The sequence below is a fragment of the Lepisosteus oculatus genome, unplaced genomic scaffold, assembly GCF_040954835.1.
Source record: "Lepisosteus oculatus isolate fLepOcu1 unplaced genomic scaffold, fLepOcu1.hap2 HAP2_SCAFFOLD_131, whole genome shotgun sequence".
Lineage (NCBI taxonomy): Eukaryota > Metazoa > Chordata > Actinopteri > Semionotiformes > Lepisosteidae > Lepisosteus > Lepisosteus oculatus.
In genome coordinates, this window is record NW_027167680.1 from 221,325 (window position 1) to 244,387 (window position 23,063).

General features: G+C 41.5%; 5 non-coding genes across 5 annotated transcripts; 1 reads left to right on the forward strand and 4 right to left on the reverse strand.

Annotated features, from left to right (window-relative positions):
• Window positions 1-6,559: 6,559 nt before the first annotated feature.
• Window positions 6,560-6,701, reverse strand: LOC138226294 (U4 spliceosomal RNA). Its single transcript, XR_011184479.1, has one exon. It is a non-coding gene; the product is annotated as a U4 spliceosomal RNA (small nuclear RNA).
• Window positions 6,702-8,946: 2,245 nt separating this feature from the next.
• On the forward strand, window positions 8,947-9,018 carry trnag-ucc (transfer RNA glycine (anticodon UCC)). Its single transcript has one exon. It is a non-coding gene; the product is annotated as a tRNA-Gly (tRNA).
• A 7,600-nt stretch (window positions 9,019-16,618) lies between these two features.
• Window positions 16,619-16,692, reverse strand: trnai-aau (transfer RNA isoleucine (anticodon AAU)). The gene has a single exon. It is a non-coding gene; the product is annotated as a tRNA-Ile (tRNA).
• Window positions 16,693-17,519: 827 nt separating this feature from the next.
• trnag-ucc (transfer RNA glycine (anticodon UCC)) lies at window positions 17,520-17,591 on the reverse strand. Its single transcript has one exon. It is a non-coding gene; the product is annotated as a tRNA-Gly (tRNA).
• Window positions 17,592-20,935: 3,344 nt separating this feature from the next.
• Window positions 20,936-21,017, reverse strand: trnas-gcu (transfer RNA serine (anticodon GCU)). The gene has a single exon. It is a non-coding gene; the product is annotated as a tRNA-Ser (tRNA).
• Between the last annotated feature and the right edge of the window lie 2,046 nt (window positions 21,018-23,063).

Consider the following 23,063-nt stretch of genomic DNA (forward strand, 5'->3'; position numbering starts at 1 on the left):
AAATCAAAGACACAGGTCACTATTTTTCTGTTCATTTAAAGTGTGTGTTGAGTGCGTATGTGGTCAGATATGTGCCAGCTTCATATGAAGTCGATCTGACTTCTATTCAGGACACTGTATTTGACAAGCTGCCAGTAATAGGGTATTGAAGATACTGGTGAATAGCTAGCCCAGGTTACTGTTCACACAAATGCTCCGGCAGTTGTTAGGGTCAGGTGATCAGTCCTGGATTCCAGGCCAAAGGAAAACATCCGTACTTCAGGATGGGGTTGAGTATTTTAAACTAGGCTCATCACTAGGCTCATGCAGTTATGTCACATGATGTGGCTGTTTACCCTGTCTACGCCACAGGCCTTTTGTAGTTTAAGGGTATGGAGTTAGTATACTTGCTCCAGCTTTGTGTTTGGGAAATCCAAGGGATATTGGTTGTTTTTTATAGACAATTCAACAATGTTCTGTTTTTAAGACTTTGTACCATACACCGATCCGCCCCGGAGACCCAAGTGATTCTGGTTTAGGTAAGCCAAGGGACAATGATCTTCACGTTACCAGGGGGACAGTGGGTGGACAAGTCTCCCCTAAACAATGTATCTTGTCAGATTATGATGTCAGTCCGTTTAATAATGTTGTTGAACTCCCTTCAGCCAAAATACAGAGGAGCCCAGGCCCAGAATGTTACACATACTGACAGAGAGTGATCTCATTATGTGTGTCATGATGGTGCTGTCTGGCTGTCCTGCTGGTCTGGATGAGGGGTGCGTAGTGTGGTGCAGGTACTTGTCCCATCCTGCTCTTGGTCCAGGTTGGAGGGTTGCACCGATTCTGAGTCTTGTTAGCTGGTATGGATTGGTTTGGGGGTGTTGATACCAGAGTGGTCCAAGAGGGGGGTGCAGATGTCTCGGGGGCATTCTTGTTTTTCTATGACTTCACGTTGATTCTGTTGGTTCTGAGTGTCTTGGTTACATACGCTTGTGTGTATAGATGAAAAAGCTATTGAAGAGCACCTCATTCATCTCGGTGGAAGTTCCCATGTTCAAAAAATCCTAAAAAGAGAATTAAAGTTTCACACAACAAAGCATGACTGTGAAAGGTCAGGAGGCCTGACACTTGCACAAGTGCACAACACTTGATTACAGTCAAAAAATCATGAAGCCATGAAGACGACCCACCTGTCCCAGTGTATTACCTGTAGTGTTATCTTCAGAAACTCATTACAAAATAAAGACAGGGGCCACAGCCACAGTAAGGTTGTATGAGGTTTGGGGGCCTGTCTGGTGTGTAAACCACTTAGTTTCAGCAGAGTGGGTGCTGTATTTGAAATGCTATTGAGCCATGAAGACGACCCACCCGTCCCAGTGTATTACCTGTAGTGTAATCTTCAGAAAATCATAAAAAATTAAAGAAAGGGGCCACAGCTACAGTAAGGTTGTATGAGGTTTGGGGGCCTGTCTGGTGTGTAAAACACTTGGTTTCAGCAGAGTGGGTGCTGTATTTGAAATGCTATTGAGCCATGAAGACGACCCACCCGTCCCAGTGTATTACCTGTAGTGTAATCTTCAGAAACTCATTACAAAATAAAGACAGGGGCCACAGCCACAGTAAGGTTGTATGAGGTTCGGGGGCCTGTCTGGTGTGTAAAACACTTGGTTTCAGCAGAGTGGGTGCTGTATTTGAAATGCTATTGAGCCATGAAGACGACCCACCCGTCCCAGTGTATTACCTGTAGTGTAATCTTCAGAAAATCATAAAAAATTAAAGAAAGGGGCCACAGCTACAGTAAGGTTGTATGAGGTTTGGGGGCCTGTCTGGTGTGTAAAACACTTGGTTTCAGCAGAGTGGGTGCTGTATTTGAAATGCTATTGAGCCATGAAGACGACCCACCTGTCCCAGTGTATTACCTGTAGTGTTATCTTCAGAAACTCATTACAAAATAAAGACAGGGGCCACAGCCACAGTAAGGTTGTATGAGGTTCGGGGGCCTGTCTGGTGTGTAAAACACTTGGTTTCAGCAGTGTGGGTGCTGTATTTGAAATGCTATTGAGCCATGAAGACAACCCACCCATCCCACCTGTAGTGTTATCTTCAGAAAATCCTAAAAAATATAAAGAAAGGTTCCACAACCCAAAATAAAGCTGGGAAAAGTCAGAGGACCTGCTTAGTGTGCAAAACACTTGCAGCATTGTGGGTGCTGTGGTTTAAATGCTATTGGTTTGTGAACAGAATACCCCTATCCCAGTGCATTGTGCCATATTAAATAAAAGCATGAGAAAAAGAGATTCAGAATGCAAAGCTGTGTCAGTGTTCTGTGTAAAAAATCGGTTTGAACATCATGGGAGCTGTTTTTAATAAGATGCTGAGTAAAGAATATTTTAATCTTCCTGCTGTCAGTAGTATTTTCAATATAGTTGACCCTTACCTGAATGAAAACAGGGCGTAAAGGAAGGGTTTCAGAAGTCAAACAAAGCTTTATTCCCGTGCTTACAGTCTGGGTAATGGGAGACTGCGCTGTTCTGCTTCCTATGGTCATATACGGGTTTTTCGCACGAAGCGATTTGAACAGTATTTCTCGCGTTGTGAACGTGTGCACACAGCAGTCCCCCGGGTTCCAGTTCGTGCGTAATTACGCATCGATGAAAAACCGGAGGTTTAAAAAAAGATAATTAGCTCACTGATAGTTTGATGTAAAGAGTGTGGAAATATCCACAAGTCGTGGTCTTTAAAATGCATTTGGTTTGACGGCGTTCTGTGCTTCCATTGCGAAGATATGGACAAAAGAATATTCGTGCTTGGTCAAAAAAATGTCATAAAAACGAAAAAGTAAAGGCTGAGAAAGCATCCACAATGTATTTTATACACAAAACAAGCATTCTCGCAATTCTAAGAGGTTTCGTGAAAGCGCTACAGGCGTGCCAAAATCGTTTTCGAACTTCGAGCTAACTTTACCCCGGTCGTCAACCTAGCACTGCACCCCGGGTCGTACGGTATATGGGAACGAGCACACGCCACGAATCGTCTCGAATCACTCCCTACAGCTGTAAGGCGCCTTGAAGCGTGCACCCCCAACATTCTTCTTTGCGCATCTGTGAAAGGTAAACTCTTGAGCAAACTCTGAACCAGCTCTAAGGAAACTAATCCGATTAGACGTTACTTTGACTCATCCTTTAAGGGACCCTTGTTAATTGGAGAAATCAATGATTTCGAATTAATTCTGTATGCGTTAAAAGACAGCTATACACAGAAAACATGCAGGACACTGCTCATGATGTTTCCCGAGCCGAAACACAGTGCGTTTTTCCAAACCATTTGACAAAGCCCGCCCACTGAAAACTGCAGCAGATCGTGTAAAGGCGTTCAACTTTGTAACTACTGCACGCACAGGAAGCAGAATAAATTCCTCTTTTCAAACTGTCAAAGGTTTGCTGCAGGACATCGCACAATCTCTTTTGAATGGGGACAAACGATTTCTTATGGGGCGCAGTAAGTACAGACGTTTATAAAGCTCCACTCATGCCGACGATGCAGCATGAAGAAGCGCAACCTAACGTTTGACAGACAAAAGCCAGGCGCCGCTACGAGCAATATGAAATCAAACTGACAGCACACGGCGTTTCGCGCTGACTAAAAATGATCTCGACAGACGATGTTCTCTGCATAACGCTGAAAGAGCTAAAGAGCGTTTCTGTTGAGACGTAACCCATTGGGCAAAAGACGTATAATATACGTCTATTAAACGCATATCTTAGACGTCTAAATGTGGTCTACAATTCGTCTAGAATGAAATTCTAATATACGTCTAAAGTTAAACGTCAATTATACGTCTATATTTAGACGTTCATTATACATAAATGGTTGGAGTTCTATTATACGGATAAATTTAGAGGACTATTATACATATATGGTTGGAGTTCCGGATAACTTTAGAGGTCTATTATACGTATATGGTTAGAGGTCTATTATAGGGATAACATTAGAGGTCTATTATACGTATATGGGTAGAGGTCTATTATACATCAAAGATAGATTTTATAGGTGTAGAAACAAGTAAAACAAGCCAATGATTAGGTTTAGAAATGTATTCTGAAAATACACATTCACACCTGAAACATATGTATTTCAAATTATACATTGTATACAATCAATCAACAATCAACATATGGGCAATAATCATAAAAAACACAACTAGTCTTAAACTTCAGCTTCAAATTCTGGTAACATGGCAATATACAGTATAGTAATGACAAACACAAAACTAATTACATTAACACACTAGCTCAAAACCACATTTTGATTAAAATATACATTTTAAAATGTACAACTTCTATATTTCCAAGAAAAAAATATTACATAAAATATAAAATATTACAATGGAAGTTAAGACGATTTTTGTCCACTATTTGCAAACCCTGTCTAATTGTCCTAACAGTTAGAACCAAAAACCTATTATTTTCAGAGTCCAGATCTCTTGGCCCCCTGCCTTGCATATGCATTCTTCAAGTAACACATTGCGTGCTCCTTTATTTCTTTTTCTGTTGATGTAGGGTGGGACTTCAGCACCGCAGCTAGGAGAAAATTATATAATATTACTTCCCAAATAATTGATGATTAATATCTTCTTTAGTATAATCTAAAAAATGAACGGTTTACTAAGCTCAAAGCTGAAATAAATGTATAAAATTTGGCTTGCATCATAGCAGTTGAGCAATAAAGTCTGTCCTAATTAAAGAGTACCCAAAGTTTGAAAGTACAACATAGAATAAGAATAAGAGAAACGGCAAAACGATTTTGTGTCATCTTCCCCATTCACACTATTTTATGTGCCATTTTTTTGCTTATTCACATACTATTTTAATCAAAATAATATTAAGAAAGATCTGTATGTATTCAGATAGTATTATTATTGTTCATACTTACTCGTCAAAAGAGGATTGCTGAGATATTTTCGGATATACTTCTACGTTTGAAAAACGTGTCCAAAATGGTGACCAACGAATACTAGCAATGCATTGTGGTATATAACCGGAAAATATGCTGGGTTCGATATTTTCTCAATGTATGCGTTTATTAATGTTGTCGATATTATGGTTGAAATTTAACATTGATAATACATCGCTGCTATGAGCTGATGTGCAATTTTAACGCATGCAATAAGTAAGGATCGGTCACCGTTGTATGGTATTATATATAATGACATTATGGAATAGGATGGGGACAGGCCTGGCATCACGGGGGGAGGGGGGAATGTCGCCCCTTCAGTTTTGGGCAAAAAGTTTTACCTAACTTAATTTGCACCCTAAAAAAATAGTTGTACTTTGTCAATGGTCAGACAACACTAAATGACACGAACAGTCACTCAGTCTGTTTGATGGGCAGGAGGGCTATCCGTCCAGGAACTGCACATATTATTGAGTGTCAACATTACGATCCTGTTTGCTCAGGTGGACCGATTCCTTGCAGTAGTTTATCATTATACTTAAAATCGTTATATAACTAGGACTAGTTATAGCAGTCTGTGCTTTCTGTTGGTTTTACAACATTTTTTTCTTAACGATTCAGAACGTCCATGTAGCTGCAAAAATGAACGCTTATGGTACTTTTCACTCCAGGCAATACAAACCTTGAGAGTGACGAAAAATGTGAAACTGAACTTCATCGCAAATACCAGATTGCTAGTCGTTATCTTCTATCATGAAGCACTAATCAATGGCATAGCTGCGAGATTTCATTTGGGTAGCTGCACCGTACAGCTCCGTTTCAACCGAAATATCACTCCCCCCTCAGAATTTCAGACGCCCCCCTACAGATTTTTCCTCGGGCACCGCGCACTGATGGGGGACTTTTGTCAAGAAAATAAAAATAGAAACTCTATAGGCACTCAAACATTTTACTGTTTTTTTTCAGGCAGGTGGCAAGACCCCCTCAGCAAAACCCTTGTATGCCAAGCTGTGGGCATTGATTCGTCGAATATACGTATATTTACGGCGAAATTACGGCTATACGTATATATACGTCGCCTCGACGTATAATCAACGTCGAATTGCAACCGTAAAATCGACGACATGAATAAACGCATATATAACGTCGAAAAAACATCTAACACAGTGCCTGAGGCTTTTTACTGTATGTATCGTGTGTGCCGCAACTAGGAGTATACGGCACTCTGCACAGTGTACGAAGTAAATTATTTTCGCAGTAATTAATTTATTATATTTACTATATTTATTATACACGTGTAAATTAATTGCTGCGAAAATAATTTACTTCGTACACTGTGCAGAGTGCCGTATACTCCTAGTTGCGGCACACACGATACATACAGTAAAAAGCCTCAGGCACTGTGTTAGATGTGTTTTCGACGTTATATATGCGTTTGTTAATGTCGTCAATTTTACGGTTGCAATTCGACGTTGATTATACTTCGAGGCGACGTATATATACGTATAGCCGTAATTTCACCGTAAATATACGTATATTCGACGAATCAATGCCCACTGGGAACAAGCTCGCTTCTTTCTACCATGATGTCACCATGACCAAATCTGTCTTTAAACACCTTGCTCAGTCTCTAACGAGACTGTCAAAAATTGCTTTCGCCGATTGTATTGCAAACTGGCGGAAGCGGGGTATTGGGAAAAGTTTTCAACTAGCAATAATCCCGCCTCGGCTAAACCTCACAGGCTACGATACTGCCACTGCGCAAAGCTGACGGTTGCCAGGCAACCGCGGGGATCCTATGGAAATCGTTATCAATTGTCTCATGGCATGTCGTTGCTGTAACGCTTCATATTTGTCGTCTTCTTCTAGCTTGAGGTTTTGAAGAATTTCATGACAGACAAGGGCTCCTTTGGGAACAAAGAAAGCCGTTGATTCTTTTCAGCAGCAGAAATACAACCCTTTAAATACAAGATGACAGAACAATGACGAAGGGCATGCTGGGAGGAACTCATGCACTACAGAGGAAAGGGGGCGGGCACGTACAGTTCACATTCAAGCCACAAGTACTCTTCTCGGATGTTGCACAAACAAATCCTAACGTCTTGAAAGCATTGCGGCATGTTTGTGTCCCACTTCCCGTGGCTGCAGGATGACTGACATGAACGGACAAACACAATCTGTGGCGTTTAGCGTGACATAGTCTTGCAGGCATCGTGCTGTCTCACTGCAATACTATACCGCTGGAGGAAACAGTCCATCTGGCCATGAAACTCATTTGAACGTCTAGCTACAGCAACTAACAATATCATGATTTATTCAGGATGTGTGGAATCAGCACGTCCCGGAGACAGCTTCCGAAATCGTGAGCATTCTCTGGTGGTAGGGGCGTTCAAGATGGCGCTCAGGTGGGAGGTAAAGTTTAGTGGTTGAGGATTTTTTTTTGAGTTTTTCATGACCTGAATGTTAATTTTTGCTTTTTTTGACTACAGAAAAATAAGGACTTAACACTACTTGTTTAAACTTCAGTTATAATTGAAAGAAAAAAAAACGATTTTTTTTAGGTTTAAGAATTTCGATATGAGTAACACTGGGAAAAGAAAAGAGAGTGCTGGGTCTTCGAAGGAGAAGTCTAAGAAACCTCAATCGTATATGTATAGCACTACAAGAAAATTGATGGCAACTAAAGGGAAAAGTGAAGCAGCTGGAGGGGACGTGGAAAGAGTGCTGGAGATGCGCTCGTACGCGAGCGTTCGCAGCCCAAGTGAGACTCAGCTGCCAGAGGAAGAGCCGGAGTCCCTGCCCAGCACACCTGTGAAAACCCCGGCAGCCAAGAGAGGAAGGGGCGACCTGACGCTGGAGGAGCTCCAGACCAACATCTTCAACATGATGGCACAGAGCTTGGGTGAGCTGAAGGAAATGATTCGATCTAATACAGTCGCAATCGAAAGTCTTAAAAAGTCCATGGACTGTGTGTTTAAAGAGGTTGAAGACTTAAAGAGTGAAGTAAAAGTTCTTAAACAAGTAAATACCAAACAAGAAAAGCATATTAAAGAACTTGAATTGAAAGTGAACGATGTAGATAGATACCGTCGATGATGGAATTTATAATTATTTGGAGTTAAAGAGGAACGTGATAAGGACCTTGTTGCAACAGTGAAGGGTATCTGTAAAAGGACCCTGCCGGACCAGGAGGACGTAATATCGACCATTGACTTTGTTCACAGGCTCGGGAGAGCGAACATGTCTGGGCAAGTGCGCCCCAGATCGATTATAATACAGTTCACCAAGAGGACGGCGAGGGACATGCTGTGGCGAGCGGCGAGGGGGAATGAGTATTTGAATGGGAACAAACTGAGGTTTGCAGAGGACCTGTCTGCCGCGGACAGGAGCACCAGGAACCAGCTGTGGCCCCAGGTTGAAGCTGCCAGAAGAGAGGGGAGGAGAGCCTACTTTGTGGGAGCGAGGGCCTTTGTGGACGGGAAGGAGATTTGCTCCCAGTGACTGCTCAGTTAATGATTATGTTTGGTTATATTTGTTATACCAGTATATACTAGTGTTTCTTTAGTGTTAGTTTGGAATGGTGTAGTTAAGTGTTAAGGACTGTTATAGTTCTGGTTCTTTGAAAAACTCAATAGTTTAGACAGTCTTAGAGTTAGTTATTTGCTTTTGTGTATGTCTTTTTCATGAATGCCAGAGGTACTCGAAATGTTGTTAAAAGAAAAACTGTGTGCTGAGTTTTATTTTTTACAGGAAACGCATGCATGTTGAAACTAAAGTTTATAAATAATTGAGAAATATTAAAGCAAGGAAAATATGATACGTGTAAAATATACAATTTGATCACATAATTACTTAATTACCTCTGGTAGTTAAATGCTTTTTTCTGCTGCGTTTTTTTTCTCTTGTACATGACTCTGATCCTCTTGTTGTATTTGTATTTGTAAATTCTGTTTAATAAAAAAAAAATTAAAAAAAGCATTCTCTGGTGGTGTCCTGCAGGCTTCCTGTGGGTGTGCGTTGGTGGTATAGTGGTGAGCATAGCTGCCTTCCAAGCAGTTGACCTGGGTTCGATTCCCGGCCAACGCAGTGGCGAATGTTTTCAAATGCTGTCATGAGCCTTGGATTGTGACTAGCAAAGCGAAGCCTTTTGAAAGAGCTAAAGCACTGAAAAACGGAATTGAGGGAGAATCTTACAGGGGATTCTGAGCGGTGTTTTTTCAAGCCATCTGACAAAGCCCGCCCACTGAAAACTGCAGCAGATCGTGTAAAGACGTTCAACTTTGTAACTACTGCACGCACAGGAAGCAGAATAAATTCCTCTTTTCAAACTGTCAAAGGTTTGCTTTACGAACGCCGCAGGACATTGCACAATCTCTTTTGAACAGGGACAAACGATTTCTAATGGGGCGCAGTAAGTACTGTTACTGTCACTGCTCGATACCGACGTTGGCCTACTATACCATGTTCAGCCACTGCTAGAAAATGTACGGCTCTAGCACCGGAGCAAACAACAGGAGGGACGATGTCGAACAGGCACACGTGTCAGACATGGAGAGCAATGAGAATGGGATTCGAACCCATGACTGCAGAGCACAATGGATTAGCAGTCCATCACCTTAACCACTCAGCCACCTTGTCGACGAAACTGGGCTGTCCGGACATGGGTTGGCGCGCTCCAGATGATCTTTTTCTTTTTTTCCCCACGTACTCGAGGGTCATTTTCCTGTTCCACATGTGATTTCAACATTTTCCTTGGGAGATGTCAAGCCAGCAAGCCACTGCTGTGGTTCAGTGGCCAGTGTGGAGTTCAGTGGCCCTGTTGTACACAGAAAGCACATTGAGCTCCTTGGACATGAAAAGATCCAGATAAAAGCCATTTGTCATCCTTTCTCTTGGTGTCGATGTTGCTATTGTATGTAAAGGTGGCAACTTGCTCAGCGAGCAGGCGGAGCACACACCGAATGCAGATGTGTCTGAGTGGTGTGTCCAAGTGGCTGCAAAAGGACAACACTCCCGGGGCGCCGTGGCTTAGTTGGTTAAAGCGCCTGTCTAGTAAACAGGAGATCCCAGCCTACGGCTAGACTTAATTAAATGCAAGTATTCATTTCCTGTCTTTAACGCGACTTGTTTTTCTTAAAATGGATGCAACTTGCAAAACATGAAATACAAGCCTTGCTAATCAGCGCTAGCGGCTGGTAAAAAAAAGGAGTCAGCTATTTTTTTTTCTTTAACCTTAACCCTGCTAACGGAGAAGAGTTAAACGACCGAGTCTATGCAGCTTAAACGGTGCGCAAGTCGGGTTCTTAGCTGAAAGGGTGGTAAATCACGCTCACCCCAGTCCTTAATCTTTTAAAGAGGATACAAAATTGAACCTAGTCGCCACATCACATACATCCTGTTAAATGATAAAAAGGTAACATCTATCCTCGCTCCAGAGTAAATCTCACGTTGAGGGCATCTTTTTTTTCACTTTACCGTGAGTCGGGCTCGGCTGCACAGAGGAGAGAGCAGAGCAATGAGGTCACAGGGACAGGGGAGTCACACGCTGGCGGTTTGAATACGCGGAAGATCACTGAGGGATCCACAGTATGTGGACCCTCCGTTCGCCATCAGTCCACACTCCGGACTCTGAATCCTGCCACCGAGTTAAGATCTCGGCGGAACCTGAGGCGCAGTTCCTTCTTAAAACGTAATCTGGTGAGCATTTCTAGAATCGCACTTGTATAGATGCAGCCTTTAATGTGTTGCTAGGTTAAAATTGATGACTTCTTGTATTTCAGTAGGCAACTGCCCTCTTGATTTTGGATTTAATTTCTTTATTACAGGGGCGCTTTTATGAAGACAGAGTCATGTTCAGGTACTTTGCTTGATGGAGGAAGCTCATTTCGGACTCTGTGATCTGCTCACCTGGAAAGGTCTGCTGTACTACTACAAGAGAGAAGTAGGGTCTGGAAGAAGGGACAATTTTATGATGCTTTGGAAGATAGTTTTTTTTTTCTTATACTGAAAATGAAAAGTAGTTGTTTCTATATGGACTCAGTCTTTGGAATTTGTATATTTATACATTTCAGTGAACCCTCAGCCATTCCTTCTGTATTGTAATTCAATTTCTCTTTTAAAATTCCTTCCCCACTTCTAGGACCTGCAGTTGCTGAACTCCACAATGGCTTCTATTGGAAAGTCTGTGACTGAGACCATTATTTATTTAGGAGCAATGAGCAATTCTTATATAAATGCAATAAAATCATTATGCTCAAACTATGAGAGAGAATTTTAAGGATAATTTAAGAAATCAGTCTTATTCCCCTGGTGTGCAAGATGTGCCTGAATACTTTTGATCAGCTTCCTGCTCACTTCAAGAGGGCGTGTATGAAGCACGCCACGGCAGAAGAGATCAGGTGGCCTCTCAACAGGCGAGGGAGGACATGATGAATCACCTGAAGAACGGGGTCATCGTGGATTACCACAGAATAGAGATCAAAGGACACTTTGTGGGCTTGAAATACAAAGAAAATCATGTTCTATGGGACAAGATAAATACAAAACTTAAGCTTTTATTTTAATTAGATTTATTTATAAAGCATAAGCAATCATTTATTACATTAATATATGTGAAAATAACATTTTAGTATCATACGTTTAGTATATTTAGTCCCTAATGCTGAAAGAAATGATCATAGAACATGACATCTAACTTTACCTGCTGTGTTTTTAATCCCTATTGCTCAGTGCACGGTGAAAGCATTGCATACATATGTCTGACAATGAGGAATGGGCCCCTGAGACAGTCATTTGCCTGTTTCACAAATGATCGTATTTTACTAGAGATTCTGTTTGGGATTCAGATGTGCATTCGGACAGCAATCCCTTTCAAGAAATGATACGTTCTGGATGAGGTCAAAGGTGCTGGAACACTGTATTTAGGATGTGTTTGCAGAGACTGTGTGTCTCCTGCTTCAACGCAGTGAGAAATAGATGTGCTCCTGTAATTCATTGGTACATGCCCAGGGCAGTAAGCAGTCTGAGGATTTATTTCCAGACGGCATAGAGCAGTGAAGCAGTGAAGTAGTGCAACACACTGGATCATTATATTATTAGAATCTATTCTACTTAAATTATTACATTATACACAATTTGAGTTCATTTTAAAAAGTAAAAGGTAATGAAAGGAATGCATTTTCGTAAGAAAGATAATACCGATATGCATGTGATAATCTTCCTTATATCATGTAGTGCGTCATTTGGACACTTTGTGGGATTGAAATACAAAGAAAATCATGTTCTATGGTACAAGATAAATACAAAACTTAAGCTTTTATTTTAATTAGATTTGTTTATAAAGCATAAGCAATCATTTATTATATTAATATATGTGTGTAGCGGCGAGGCTTATTAATAAGGCAGAATTAAGTGTTCTGAGCCTTCCCAAATGAGGCCCCATTTCTCTGTTCATCTCTGTGGTGCAGCCATAGAGAGACTATTCATGCAGGGTGATTTAAGATCCTAGGACAGCTCCCAAAGGGGGATGCACTTAGCTAAGCCTGGCTATCATGATCAATGGTCATCCATTGGCGCCTATCTGTCTAGGGAGTGCCAGTTGGACATCTGGACTGCATTACTAAGTGTCAGGACTAAGTGACTCATATCTCACCTTGATCAATCAATCAGGGACTGGTAGGGCCGAGTAACCCACGTGGGACTCTGATGCCCATGGAACTTTCAGCCAATCAATGAGCTGAAGTTCCTCCAGGTAAAAACAGGCAACACAGAGAGCCTGTGAGATTCAGTAAGATTCAGAAGGGAGGATTCAGAGGATTCTGTGGACAATTCTAAAGGGAATTCAAAGGAGAATTCCAGGGCAGGGCGGCCCAGGAGCAGAAGGCTCCCAAGGGCAGGACATTCTCGCAGCGCGCCTCCTGACCATCCTGAGACTCAGCCCGGACAACCACGGAACGGCCAGTGTGTCCGAGTGCCAGAACTTTCCTTTGTTCTAAGAGTCTAGAGCGGAGGTTGCCAGAGAATAACCAGAGGATCCACCCGAGGTTAGCACCAGCAGCAGGCCTCGTGAACAGGTCGGAACTGTGGACAGCTGAATCACTATTCAGAACTAGCTCTTCATCAGAAACGAACCGGTCCTCTTCCTGACTTGCTGGGACCCACAGTCATCTTTTCTCCTGTGCACAAACTTTGCTAGTTAAAGCCCACAGTGAGCATCAGCAGCGCAGCGTCGCAAGCCGCACAGCACAGCCTGGCACGGAGCCAGAGAGCGCGGATTGGACAGCAACAGCCTGCAACTGTTTCTTTGTGCCCGCAGGAAGATCTGAATCCCCAAAGATTGGATGAGTATTCAACTTCAATGCATTACAGCTCGAGAATTCAATTGTTATCCCAACCAGTTGATATCAATTTAATTCCTAAGAGTTATGTACTTGTTTGAGTATCTAATGTAGAAGTTATAACCAAGTTCATTAACGAAACGGTCTTAATGAATGATATACTGAACGTATGTCCTCTTGATATGTGTAACACTTCGTAACTGACTGAATATATATCTTTTGTATTCTGATAACCCTCTCGATAAGATCTGTTAGGTTTACATGCATATTTTATGTATTAATAAATGTATCCTCGTGTATTAGTACCTGTGTGTGCGCGTTGTTTGAGTTATGTCACATGGTTGGATTCTAAAGCCATCAAAAGAATCAACTTTGTGATTTACTGCTACAATTAATAATTATCTCAGTAAATGCCCAAACCCTACAGAACTGGTGCCTTCAGAGAGCCACTACATTTAATTTTGCTATGGCAACATTACATATTTGGCGTCCCTGAGCCGGTTTTCTTACATGTGAAAATAACATTTTAGCATCATATTATTACATACAGGTCTCTAGCTTCAACACAGTGATATATATATATACTCAGTGATTTATTGGTACATGCCCAGGTCAATAATCAGAATGAGGATTTATTTCCAGACGGGCTACAGGTAGTGTTGTGAAATACTTCAACACACTGGATCGCAGATTTAGACCCCCTGCACTCTTACTCCTTAAAAACCAAAGAAATGAAGATATGTAGCAATCACATTGCAACAGGGCTGACAGTGACTTAATGCTTATACTAGTGGACTTCTGGTACCTTTAGGGTACGGTGTTCCCTGAAGGGCTCTCAAACCCCGCATTTCAGATGCCTAGCTGTTTCGCTGATGTGTTGCACCTCAGAATCACTTTTAAACCTTACCTCTGGTATCTTTAATCCCTATTGCTCAACGCATGGTGAAAGTATTGCATAAATGTGTCTGAAAATGAGCAATGGGCACCTGAGAGACTCATTTGCCTGTTTCACAAATGATCATATTTGACTAGAGATTCTGTTTGGGATTCAGTTGTGCATTCTGACAGCAATCGCTTTCAAAAAACGATACATTCTGGATGAGGTCAAGGTGCAGGAACACTGTATTTAGGATGTGTTTGCACTTATTCTGTGTCTCTAGCTTCAACACAGCGATATATGTATATGCTCACTGATTTTTTGGTACATGCCCAGGGCAATAATCATTATGAGGATTTATTTCCTGATGTGCTAGGGGTAGTGTGAAATACTTCAACACACTGGATCGCAGGTTTAAACCGCCTGCACTCTTACTCCTTAAAAACCAACAAATGCAGATATGTAGCAATCATATTGTAGCTGACACTCATTTGCCTGTTTCACAAATGATCATATTTTACTAGAGATTCTGTTTGGGATCCGGATGTGCATTCTGACAGCAATCTCCTTATCGCGGCTTTGCCCTTCTTGCCTCTTTGGACAATATCTCCATCTTGTGGTCGTTATTGGTAATGTCTAGACAACATCTCCATCTTGTGGTCGTTGTTGGTAATGTCTTCTTATGCCCTTTTTTATTTTAATTCTCTATTAGTTGATTCTAGAATCTCTACAATGGAGATGAAAACATCAGTTTTATAGCAGACAATATGACATTATTTATAGTCCAATTAGAAACTTATTACCCTGTTTTTAACATAATAACAAATTAAAATTGATTAAAACTAAGTTTGGAACACCAGGGAACATAACAAATGATTTTTAGGAAAACCATGAAGTTCTCTGTGTCCAATGCCTGCAAGGGGAGAAAGCTAGAATCCTTAGATTTTTTCAAAATTTGAAAATAAACATCATATAACAACAGCTTTCATTCCTAGGAGTGAAAAATAACCATTTTTGAAGACATAGTAGTTTCTAAAACACTACAATAAAGTTAAAAACATCAGTTTTATATTACATTATTTTTAGTGAAATTAGTCATTTTTTGCACTATTTTTAATAAAATATCTAATTAAAAGTGATTAAAATTAAGTTTGGAACAACAAGGAACACAAAAAAAAAGATTTTTAGGAAAACCATGAGGTCCTCTGTGCCCGATGCCTGCAAGGGGAGAAAGCTAGAATCCTAAAAAAAAGTTATCAATTCTAGAGCCTAAGAGGAAAACAAGACAAATGTATATCTCCAAATAATTTTATGTGCTTCAGAAGAGCCCAGGAAAGTTTTTTGCATACATGAAACCACGCCCGTTTGCACATAAGCAGACATGGTTGCACACACTACTGCATGAAAGCACACGTGCATGCGAAGTCATCCTGTTGAGCATTTGAAAAGCCGCACCACGCCGCACTTGAAATAGCTCTTACATTAGTGGTAGACGCAGGAATCGCCTTTTTATTTACGCTCTTACCAACGCGATGGAAAGCAAAACAAAGCAAAGCAGAGCAAAACAAAACGAACAAACGAAAACCCTCACGTCCTGCACTTGCATATAACGCCGTTACGTGCCCAAGCGGTATTGTACGTCATCCTAGCACTGCACCCCGGGGCGTAAGGTATATGGGAACGAGCACACGCCACGAATCGTCTCGAATCACTCCCTACAGCTGTAAGGCGCCTTGAAGCGTGCACCCCCAACATTCTTCTTTGCGCATCTGTGAAAGGTAAACTCTTGAGCAAACTCTGAACCAGCTCTAAGGAAACTAATCTGATTAGACGTTACTTTTACTCATCTTTTTACTCTCAGTGCTGGATTGCTCAAACTCCAGCTAGGGTTAGGTTTAACATTCCCACGCTACTTAGACACTTTGTTTACGCTCAGTGCTGGATTTTGGGAACTTCAGGACGAGTGGGAATTTTCTCCTATCTGTCCATTCTGTTTTGTTTTGGAGACTCTTGGCTGCCTATGTTGTACAGTGCAGCGTGAAGGAAACATTTTCCAAAACTGTGTCAGCTCAAAAGTTGTAAGAAAACCTCTCCAGCTGCTTTAACTCTCTTCATTTTTGTCATTTAATGTGACAATCGATGTATAACTGGAGCCTCACATATGCAAATGGTGAGACTCCAGTTCGACACCCAGTTCGACACCACTTTACAGTATATGACAAAAGCATGGCAGACTGTGCCGGACCAGCTGGTAAGTTCCGCTTATTTTGACCATATTAAACATTGGAAATCTTCCCACTTGCATTTGTGACACTTGATTTTGGCTCCACCTAAGACACTCTTAAATCTTCAAACACTTTTCTCTTCTCCCGCAACACTCTTGTCTGTCGGCACTGTGTGGCAGCGTTGCAGGACAACCCATCTCACCACGGAAAGGAACCTAACAGCTTTGGTAAGAGAGGAGAAAAGGACATGGCCCGTACGGGGCTCAAACCCGCGACCTTGGCGTTATTAGCACCACGCTCTAACCAACTGAGCTAACCGGCCTCGTGACAGTGCCCCTCTCTGTGCTGCAAAAAATCGAACTCAGGGAATTTCTTTTGTCCTTTGAATAGAAAGCCGTGTAATTCAGTGTACGGGCTTTCTCATGCAGTTTCATGGTTTCACAGCATTATTCAGCTGATTTTAAATGTACCTAAAGGAGAAACATTATTGAAGACCATCAATTACCAAGAGCTTTTGTCAAAGGTTTTGGTGGTCATTTTTAATGACCACAGAGCACTATGACCTCGGTTTTACATCTCATCCAAAAGACAGCGCCCTTTTACAACACAGCTTCTCCGTCACTATATTGGGAGATTGGGACCCGCACAGACCTCAGGGTGAGCGCCTCCCCACTGGCCCCATTAACACCACTTCCAGCTGGAAGCTTTGTTTTTCCCTGTAGCTCACCCTCATCCAGGTACTGACCTGGCTCACACCTGCTTAGCTTCAGTGGGCTTTCAGTTGCGAGTTGCAAAAGTTGGGATGCAAGTGATGGAGCCGTTCGCTGCAAAAGCCACTGCATTGGCCAGGAATCGAAACCAAGCCTCCTGCGTGGCAGGCGAGAGTTCTAACAATGAACCACCAATGCTCAATGCCTGTACCTTCAAAAAAGACGCTTTTTTGGTGCTGTGTGCAAAAAGCGTCGACATCTACTTCCAGCTGCAAAATGCCATCCGTGGACGCTGTGAATTTATTTATTTAGACACCGCTCAGAATCCCCTGTAAGATTCTCCTTCAATTCCGTTTTGCAGTGCTTTAGCTCTTTCAAAAGGCTTTGCTTTGCTAGTCACAATCCAAGGCTTGTGACAGCATTTGAAAACACTTGCCACTGCGTTGGCCGGGAATCGAACCCGGGTCAACTGCTTGGAAGGTAGCTATGCTCACCACTATACCACCAACACATGCCCGGGGGAGCCCTCCAGGACACCACCAGAGAATGCTCACGATTTCAGAAGCTGTCTCCGGGACGTGCTGGTTCCACACATCCTGAATAAATCATGTTATTGTTAGTTGCTGTAGCTAGACGTTCAAATGAGTTTCATGGCCAGATGAACTGTTTCCTCAAGTGGTATAGTATTGCAGTAAGACAGCACGATGCCTGCAAGACTATGTCACGCTAAACGCCACAGATTGTGTTTGTCCGATCGTGTCAGTCGTCCTGCAGCCACGGGAAGTGGGACACAAACATGCTGCAATGCTTTCAAGACATTAGGATTTGTTTGTGCAACATCCGAGAAGAGTACTTGTGGCTTGAATGTGACTGAGCAAGGTGTTTAAAGACAGAGACTGAAAACTGTTAAAGGATGAGTCAAAGTAACGTCTAATCGGATTAGTTTCCTTAGAGCTGGTTCAGAGTTTGCTCAAGAGTTTACCTTTCACAGATGCGCAAAGAAGAATGTTGGGGGTGCACGCTTCAAGGCGCCTTACAGCTGTAGGGAGTGATTTCAGACGATTCGTGGCGTGTGCTCATTCCCATATACCGTACGCCCCGGGGTGCAGTGCTAGGATGACGTACAATACCGCTTGGGCACGTAACGGCGTTATATGCAAGTGCGGGACGTGAGGGTTTTGCGTTTGTTCGTTTTGTTTTGCTCTGCTTTGCTTTGTTTTGCTTTCCATCGCGTTGGTAAGAGCATAAATAAAAAGGCGATTCCTGTGTCGACCACTAATGTAAGAGCTATTTCAAGTGCGCCGTGGTGCGGCTTTTCAAATGCTTAACAGGATGATTTTGCATGCACGCGTGCTTTCATGCAGTCGTGTGTGCAACCATGTCTGCTTACGTGCAAACGGGCGTGGTTTCATGTATGCAAAAAACTTTCCTGGGCTCTTCTGAAGCACATAAAACTATTTGGAGATATACATTTGTCTTATTTTCCTCTTAGGCTCTAGAATTGATAACTTTTTTTTCATTTTTGGCATTTTTCATCATTTTCCAGAAAGTGGTTGCAAGCCCAATATCATGCGAAGAAACTTCAGGATTCGGGGATCAGTCAATGGATTTTCTTCAAAGTTGGATTTTTGCACTCTGTGGACCAAGAGATGTTGTTCTATAATGTTTTTTTTTTTTTTCAAATTTAAAAATATCATTTTTTCATGGAGCTTTGAATGGGATGGATTCACCCTCCTTTAGCCAGGACAGAGCTCCAGGAGCCTGGGTAGGATTCTAGCTTTCTCCCCTTGCAGGCACCTGGCACAGAAGACATCATTTTTTTCCTTAAAATCTTTTTTTTTGTGTTCCTTGTTGCTCCAAACTTAATTTTAATCACTTTTAATTAGAGATTTTATTAAAAATAGTGCAATAAATGACTAATTTCACAAAAATTAATGTAATATAAAACGGATGTTTTCAACTTTATTGTAGTGTTTTAGAAACTAATATGTCTTCAAAAATGGTTGTTTTTCACTCCTATGAATGAAAACTGTTGTTATATGATGTTTTTTGTTTCAAATTTTAAATGATCATTTTTTCATGGAGCTTTGAAGGGGATGGATTCACCCTCCTTTAGCCAGGACAGAGCTCCAGGAGCCTGGGTAGGATTCTAGCTTTCTCCCCTTGCAGGCACCTGGCACAGAAGACATCATTTTTTTCCTTAAAATCTTTTTTTTTGTGTTCCTTGTTGCTCCAAACTTAATTCTATTCACTTTTAATTAGAGATTATATTAAAAATAGTGCAATAAATGACTAATTTCACTAAAAATACTAAAAGTAATATAAAACTGATGTTTTTAACTTTATTGTAGTGTTTTAGAAACTAAAATGTCTTCAAAAATGGTTATTTTTCACTCCTAGGAATGAAAGCTGTTGTTATATGATGTTTATTTTCAAATTTTGAAAAAGCAAAGAATTCTAGCTTTCTCCCCTTGCAGGCATCGGACACAGAGAACCTCATGGTTTTCCTAAAATCATTTGTTATGTTCCCTGGTGTTCCAAACTTAGTTTTAATCAAGTTTAATTTGTTATGTTACAAACAGGGTAATAAAGTCTTAATTGGACTATAACTAATGTCATATTGTCTGCTACAAAACTGATATTTTCAGCTCTATTGTAGAGATTCTAGAATCAACTAATAAAGAATTGAAATAAAAAAAGGGCATAAGAAGACATTACCAACAACGACCACATGATGGAGATATTGTCTAGACATTACCAACAACGACCACAAGATGGAGATATTGTCTAGACATTACCAACAACGACCACAAGATGGAGATATTTTCCAAAGAGGCAAGAGGGGCAAAGCTGCGATAAGGTAAAATCATTTTTTGAAAGAGATTGTTGTCAGAATGCACATCCGTATCCCAAACAGAATCTCTAGTAAAATATGCTCATTTGTGAAATAGGCAAATGAGTGTCAGCTACAATATGATTGCTACATATCTGCATTTGTTGGTATTTAAGGAGTAAGAGTGCAGGTTTTAACCTGCGATCCAGTGTGTTGAAGAATTTCACAACACTACCTCTAGCACATATGGAAATAAATCCTCATAATGATTATTGCCCTGGGCATGTACCAAAAAATCAGTGAGCATATATATATATATCACTGGGTTGAAGCTAGAAACACAGAATAACTGCAAACACATCCTAAATACAGTGTTCCAGCACCTTTGACCTCATCCAGAACGTATCATTTCTTGAAAGGGATTGCTGTCCGAATGCACATCTGAATCCCAAACAGAATCTCTAGTAAAATACGATCATTTGTGAAACAGGCAAATGACTGTCTCAGGGGCCCATTTCTCATTGTCAGACACATGTATGCAATGCTTTCACTGTGCATTGAGCAATAGGGATCAAAAACACCGCAGGTAAGGTTAGAAGTCATGTTCTATGATCATTTCTTTCAGCATTAGGGACTAAATATACTAAACGTATGATGCTAAAATGTTATTTTTACATATATTAATGTAATGAATGATTGCTTATGCTTTATAAACAAATCTAATTATAATAAAAGCTTAAGTTTTGTATTTATCTTGTACCATAGAACATGATTTTCTTTGTATTTCAAGCCCACAAAGTGTCCAAATGATGCACCTTTGACCTCATCCAGAACGTATCATTTCTTGAAAGGGATTGCTGTCCGAATGCACATCTGAATCCCAAACAGAATCTCTAGTAAAATACGATCATTTGTGAAACAGGCAAATGACTGTCTCAGGGGCCCATTTCTCATTGTCAGACACATGTATGCAATGCTTTCACTGTGCATTGAGCAATAGGGATCAAAAACAGAATGGAAACAGACGAGGATGGGATTTGAACCCATGCGTGCAAAGCACAATAGATTAGCAATCCATCACCTTAACCACTCGGCCACCTCGTCGACAAAACTGGGCTGTCCCAACTGGGTTGGCGCGCTCCAGATGATCTTTTTCTTTTTTTTCCCTCGTACTCGAGGGTCATTTTCCTGTTCCACATGCGATTTCAATATTTTCCTTGGGAGATGTCAAGCCAGCAAGCCACTGCTGTGGTTCAGTGGCCAGCGTGGAGTTCAGTGGCCCTGTTGTACACAGAAAGCACATTGAGCTCCTTGGACATGAAAAGTTCCAGATAAAAGCCATTTGTCATCCTTTCTCTTGGTGTCGATGTTGCTATTGTATGTAAAGGTGGCAACTTGCTCAGCGAGCAGGCGGAGCACACACCGAATGCAGATGTGTCTGAGTGGTGTGTCCAAGTGGCTGCAAAAGGACAGCACTCCCGGGGCGCTGTGGCTTAGTTGGTTAAAGCGCCTGTCTAGTAAACAGGAGGCCCTGGGTCTGAATCCCAGTGGATAACCGCCTACGGCTAGACTTAATTAAATGCAAGTATTCATTTCCTGTCTTTAACACGACTTGTTTTTCTTAAAATGGATGCAACTTGCAAAACATGAAATACAAACCTTGCTAATCAGCGCTAGCAGCTGGCAAAAAAAAAGAAGTCAGCAATGTTTTTTTTCTTTAACCTTAACCCTGCTAATGGAGAAGAGTTAAACGACCGAGTCTATGCAGCTTAAACGGTGCGCACGTCGGGATCTTAGCTGAAAGGGTGGTAAATCACGCTCACCCCAGTCCTTAATCTTTTAAAGAGGATACAAAATTGAACCTAGTCGCCACATCACATACATCCTGTTCAATGATAAAAAGGTAACATCTATCCTCGCTCCAGAGTAAATCTCACGTTGAGGGCATATTTTTTTTCACTTTACCGTGAATCGGGCTCGGCTGCACAGAGGAGAGAGCAGAGCAATGAGGTCACGGGGACAGGGGAGTCACACGCTGGCTGTTTGAACACGCGGAAGATCACTGAGGGATCCACAGTATATGGACCCTCCGTGCGCAATCAGTCCGCACTCCGGACTCTGAATCCTGCCATCCGAGTTAAGATCTCGGCAGAACCTGAAGCGCAGTTCCTTCTTAAAACGTAATCTGGTGAGCATTTCTAGAATCGTACTTGTATAGATGCAGCCTTTAATGTGTTGCTAGGTTAAAATTGATGACTTCTTGTATTTCAGTAGGCAACTGCCCTCTTGATTTCAGATTGAATTTCTTTATTACAGGGGCGCTTTTATGATGACAGAGTCATGTTCAGGTACTTTGCTTGATGGAGGAAGCTCATTTCGGACTCTGTGATCTGCTCACCTGGAAAGGTCTGCTGTACTACTACAAGAGAGAAGTAGAGTCTGGAAGAAGGGACAATTTTATGATGCTTTGGAAGGTAGTTTTTTTTTTCTTTGAAATCGAAATGAATCAGAATATCAGAGCAAAAGACAAACTCTTGGTTTGGTTTAAAGAGATATGGTTTTAAAACAGACAAAATGTAGAAAACAGGTGTTTCTCACTTCTGGAAAAGAATGGACCGGGGTATTTTACTAGTTGCAGTGCTGAGCTCACCGGCTTGCAGTCCTGCAGTGTTGCACCAGGGTCAGTGGTGCAATGGATAACACGTTTGACTACGGATCAGGAGATTGTAGGTTCGACTTCCGCCTGGCTCGGGTCGTTTTTAAACGCATCAGGCTACTCCCTAAGTAGCCTGTGCTACTTACTGTATTGTAATCGTACCCAGTAAGAGATTTCCTTCATGTAAATGAACTGCACTTGACAGCTTTAGAAAAACACCTGGGCTCAGTACGGTGCTGAGAGCTAATCGTTGCTGTTGTTCTAATTAGCACGCACTGCATCGGCTATGAACCCGAACTTTTCAATTATTCCGATCAGTAAGTCAACACGTAGTCCACATGAAAGGTAGAAATATTCTCTTGTCTGTCTCTTGTTTGTATAGAACTGAATGTCCCTGACAATGTACTGTTAGTTTTAATTGAAGAACGGCATTTGTGTTCAAATATACCAGACAAGTTTATGTAACTGCTCATGCGACACTCAGTTGTAATTAG